Raw genomic sequence first — 5,508 nt, 5'->3', positions numbered from 1 at the left:
AGGTGGGAAAGCTGGGACGGTTGGGACATCAGGGGTCTCTCTCCACATAGTCTCATTACCACCATGGTAGCCCAAGCTTGTACACAGGGTAACAGGATATTCTGACAAAATTAAGTCTTGTAAAACCTTCAAGGCCCATGCTTGGAAATTCCCCAACATCCCTTCTAGCACATTTAATTATTTCAAAGAAGTCACCAGGATAGCCCAGACTCAAGGGATGGAAAAAACAGATTCAACCCCTGGTGGGAGAAGATGTAAATAATTCGTGGCTATTTTTTGTGTGTGATTTATTACACATTTTAATTTTCAAAAAAGGGTCTCACCAACTTTAAGCACAATTAAAAATAGTAGCTTTTCCTGCCATCTTGGGGCCTGTGGAAGCCTGCTGAGAACAGCTCTTCTAAAACGACAAATATGCCTGGAAGGCTATGTTTCAAGGCCATTTTCCCTGGCTATAAGTGGGGTCTCCAGAACCAGCAAAAGCACACAGCTCTCCTTAAAATTGAAGGTGTTTATGTTTGAGATGAAACTGAATTCTGTCTAGGCAAGAGATGTGCTTACGTGTACAAGCCCAAGAACAACAGTGACTCCTGGGGGCAAACCGAACGAAACCAGAGTAATCTGGGGAAAGGTAACTGGTGCTCATGGAAACAGTGGCATGATTCGTGCCAAATTCCGAAGCCACATTCCTGCTAAGACCGTAGAACACAGAATCTGTGTAATACTGTACCCCCCAAGGATTTAACTGACTGAAAGTAAATAAATTGGATTTGTTCTCTTGTAAAGAAAAAAAAAAAGTAAAAGTGAAAATTTTAGCAAACAATCATTATATTTCTTGAATGCCAGTACCAAGCATTAAAACCTTACATAATACATGGTATTAAATTCTTAGCCAATGAAATAGGGGGTTGGCAAATCATACCTGTGGACCAAATTCATCCTGTGGCCTGTACCTGTTTTTGTTACAGCCCACAAGCTAAGAATGCTTTTTACATTTTTAAACGGTTAGGGGAAAAAGCCAAAAGAAAAATAACATTTCAAGACACATGAAATTTATATGAAATTGAAATTCCAGTGTCCATAAATAAAGTGTAAGTGAGACACAGCCACGCTCATTTGTTTCCATATTATCTGTGTCTGCTTTCACACTACAACAGCAGAATTGAGTAGCTGCAGCACAGACCACATGGCCTGAAGAGCCTAAAATATTTACTATCTAGCCCTTTACGGAAAGTCTGCTGACCTCTAAAATAGATAACAAACACCTAAGTAACTTAGAGACAGAATTTCAACTCAGATCTGCGTAACTCCAAAGCTTACACTGTAATCCCAGCAAAACGATAAAAACTGCCATTTGTTGATTACCTACATCTGTCATAATGTATAAACCTTACAACAGCCCTATAAGAGGGTATGATTATCCCCAACACATAAAGAACTGAAAGATGATTTATGGTATAACTTGACAAGTTCTATATGGCTAGTAAGTGGCAGAGGTACAATGCAAAATCGGGTATCTTAGACTTCAAAGCGTGAGCTCCTAGTACAAGGTACATTTGTCATGGAGAAACATGACAGATACTACCACCTTTACTAATTGTCAAACTTAATTATCACCATAAAAGGGCAAACAGTCCTTGTAAGCCTTCGGATGTCAGTCACAGGGGAGATAATGTCACCCATGGAATACTCCAGTCAAAACTATTTAACTACAATTAACTCATAAGAAAAAAACTGGACACGTTCAAATCAAAAGACACTCTGCCAACAATCAGCTTTGGCTCTTCAAAAAGTCATAATCATGAAAGATAATAAAAGACTAGGGAACAGCTCTAAATTGAAGGAACTCAAAAGGTATGATGAGTAAATGCTATATGTGACTCTTGATTGGATCCTGGATAAAACGAAAAATATAAAAGACAATTGGAGAAATTTGAATATGGATTATGTATTAGAAACAACATTATAACACTTGAATTTCCTGAGTGTGATCACTGCACTGTGATTATGCCAGAGAATGCCTTTGTCCTTAGGATATGGTTGCTGAAGCATTTATTGACAAAGTGTCATGATGTCTCTAATTTACTCTAAAATGGTTCATGCACACACACACACACACAAATAATTAAGTTATATGGTATATATGTGTATTGTATGTGTAGAGACAGAAATAAAGAGAAGGAAGGGAGAGAGGAAGGAAGGAAAAGCAGAAAATGGTAACAATTGGTGAATCTAGGTTAAGGGTATCCAGATGTACTATTCTTACAGATTTTCAGAGATCACAGCTTTACTCTTACCACTACACCACTTATGCTTTTAAACACAAAAAACCTAGTTCACATGCCTCACTCTTCTTATAGGGCCCCCTCTGCTCTCAAACACAAGTCTTGTGAACTTCTGAAATACAGGGGGGTGAACCTCTGGACATCAGACAACCAGGCAGCTGTAAAAGGACATCTGTTCATGCCGTACAAAAAAACTCTTGACACTTTGAAGAGGTTAAAGTTTCTATTCAACTTGTCGCACTGCGCACTTTAAGTCCTTAAGTACACCAACACCTCTTCCACAAGCAATTTCCCAAAAGCATCTGTGTGTGGAACACACACAGACAGGTGGCTCTAAGTGCCCATTAGTCCACAAACCTGAAATGCCCCCCAAAATGAGTTGCAGTGAAAAACACACACTACCTCAAATGAAAAATAGCAAAATACATCAAGAGTTCAAAAGGCAGGAGTTGAACAAGATGATCCCATTTCATGCTACATTAATACGTCAGTCTAATTTTATACAGGCATGAGCCTTCAGACTTCCCATCCAGAATTCTGAAATATGGAGGTAGCCAAGCAAGTAAATCTGTTTCATAAATGGGGAGGTGGGAGGGGGATTATACCCGGACTTTAGGAACCTGTTCAAAGCTTTTAGGCCAGTGAATGATAAGAGAGACAGACCAGGAAGGAGAGGGGCGGGGAGGGAGAAAAAGAGGGGGGAAGGAGGATAGAAGGGAGGCAGAGGGAGAAGACTAACCTCTGCCCCGTTCTAGCCTAAGCAGATTTAAGTTCACAAACTCCTTTTGTTCTCTCGGTTCAGAGCATGGGTACTGGTTAGACTGCCTAGAGTCTGTGTCTTAGCTCTGCTGCTTACCAGCCAGGGGAGGTCTTGGCGGGGACAGGAACTAACCTGTCTGTACTCCAGTTTCTCCACCAAAACATGTAACAACAACATTACCTCCTCCTAGAGCTACCGTAAGAATCAGACTGAGGTGATTTATGGAAAGTGCTTAGAACAGTGCTTAGCACATAGCAATCAACGTTGAGCCATTATTCTCGCAATAATGTCAGATCAAATATGAGAAAACTGCAAATCATCCCAGGCCCGAGTGTCAACATGAGCATCATTTCCTACAGCAACTATGTTACCAACAATTCTTAAGAGGGAATAGCTTTCTGGACATCTTATTTCTATTCTCTTTCTTCAAGTGGTTAAACCATATGATCAATTTATCTCACACTAACTCCCACAGAAAGAACTATGTTGTTATCTAAATTCCATACATCTCATCAGTGTGTGATTGCAAACGAAGGCCACATTTTCCTTCAATGACGCATTTCTTGCAGTGTCAGCCCCATTTAGCCTAATTGCCAAAAATCAATTTCCCCTCAAAGTGCCCCCTTCATTTTTAGAGACCTTAAAGTGACACAGAACAACACCCTACTCTGTGAGACACACTCACCACAGCATCCCTTCCTCCTCTGCTACCCCTTCGTCCATGTTTCTTCCCTGACAGCCACCTGGGGAAGCCTTGGTTCCCTGGAGACCATATTCACCATATTAAGTCTTCCTTTACAAGGTCTGGCAATTTTATGAACTGGTTGCAACCAAGTTGCTAACCTTTTTTGATATCAGAGGGATTACTCATTATGAATTCATACCAACTGGACAAACAGTTAACCAAGTTTACTATTTGGAAGTGCTGAAAAGGCTGCATGAAAAAGTTAGATGACCTGAACTTTTCACCAACAATTCATGGCTCTTGTACCATGACAATGCATCAGCTCACATGGCACTGTCTGTGAGGGAGTTTTTAGCCAGTAAACAAATAACTGTATTGAAACACCTTCCCTACTCACCTGATCTGGTCCCCAATAACTTCTTTCTTTACCTGAAGATAAGGAAAATATTGAAAGGAAGACATTTTGATGACATCCAAGACATCAAGGGTAATAGACAACAGCTCTGATAGCCATTCCAGAAAAAGAGTTCCAAAATTTTTTTGAATGGTAGACTAGGCACTGGCATTGGTGCATAGCTTCCCAAGGGGAGTGCTTCAAAGGTGACCATAGTGATATTCAGCTATGAGGTATGTAGCACTTTTTCTAGGATGAGTTTGCGAACTTGTCTGTCCTCGTACATGCAAAGGGTGAAGTCTCTACATGCCTGCAAAGCTAGCTTCTTTGCTGCACACTTGTTTGTTGATGTTATTATTTTCTGCCTCTAGTAATAGTACTCCATGGTCCTCTCTGGGAACCAAGCCTCCATCACTGTCAATCTGGGCAGTCCAAGAGGCCCTGACCATCATATCAGCAGGCGACCCCATTCAGACTAGTAAGAGTTAGGCTCAAGATGTTTTTTAACAAATGTTGATGACAATAAGAGATTAAAATGAAAACCTAGAATTGCTGGTAGCCACCTTGTCATCACAAGGGAGTCAAACTAAGATATCTGAGTAAGGAGTCAATCTGAGGAAAGCCAGGTAGGAGGGACAGAGAGGCACCAGGTGGGAATCACCTCATTTGAGCCTCCAAATCTAGCTACACAGAACCTATGTAGATCCAGCCCAGAAAATCCTAGGAGACCCAGCCCAGAATATTTCCATGAAGAGCTAACATAGGTTCTTTTGGTTTCAATCAGTTTATGTTGGATTTGACTTTGATCTGACAGTGAAAGCATCTGAATAACACTGCCTCTAATTTTCAGAGTGACAGAGAGCCCTTCTGGGCTTTGATCACACTCTGGTCCTAATTTTCCTAACCATAAAATTTCAAAGCCAATCCAGATGTCCTGACACAGAACAGACACTAAAACATCATTCTGTCCCCTTCTGACACCAACCTGATTTCTCTTCAAAGCAAAACTTCATCCTCCTTGACCAGTTACCAAACATCACAGTGGACAGAAACAAACACGGGGAAAGAGCCATGAGTGAAGATTATGGCTTAGCCTCTCAGTCATGCCCTGGTATACACATGATTGCTTATCCTTGTGCTGCGTGAACTACCATTTGGGCTTGATTATCACGCACTAAGATTACGTATCACCCAATGTTTAAAAGAGGCCTACTCATAACCTTGGACCCCCAACCTTATGTTTCCCATAAAGTCCAGACTTAAAATGGATTCTCCCACCACTAGGTTTTTAGAAACATGGCTCTTTCCAGGGAAGAAAGAATAGAGAATTCAACTCAAGTATCATAACTGGAAAGACTTGTTTAAACATGACTGAGTCACAGGT

At 40.8% G+C, this 5,508-nt stretch overlaps 1 pseudogene; it reads left to right on the top strand.

Moving 5' to 3' along the window:
- Positions 1–414: 414 nt before the first annotated feature.
- On the top strand, positions 415–745 carry LOC117031019 (60S ribosomal protein L35a-like; annotated as a pseudogene).
- Positions 746–5,508: the final 4,763 nt, after the last annotated feature.

Source organism: Rhinolophus ferrumequinum, chromosome 11 (genome assembly GCF_004115265.2).
Source record: "Rhinolophus ferrumequinum isolate MPI-CBG mRhiFer1 chromosome 11, mRhiFer1_v1.p, whole genome shotgun sequence".
NCBI classification, from domain to species: domain Eukaryota; kingdom Metazoa; phylum Chordata; class Mammalia; order Chiroptera; family Rhinolophidae; genus Rhinolophus; species Rhinolophus ferrumequinum.
This window is presented reverse-complemented; position numbering and strand designations above follow the sequence as displayed.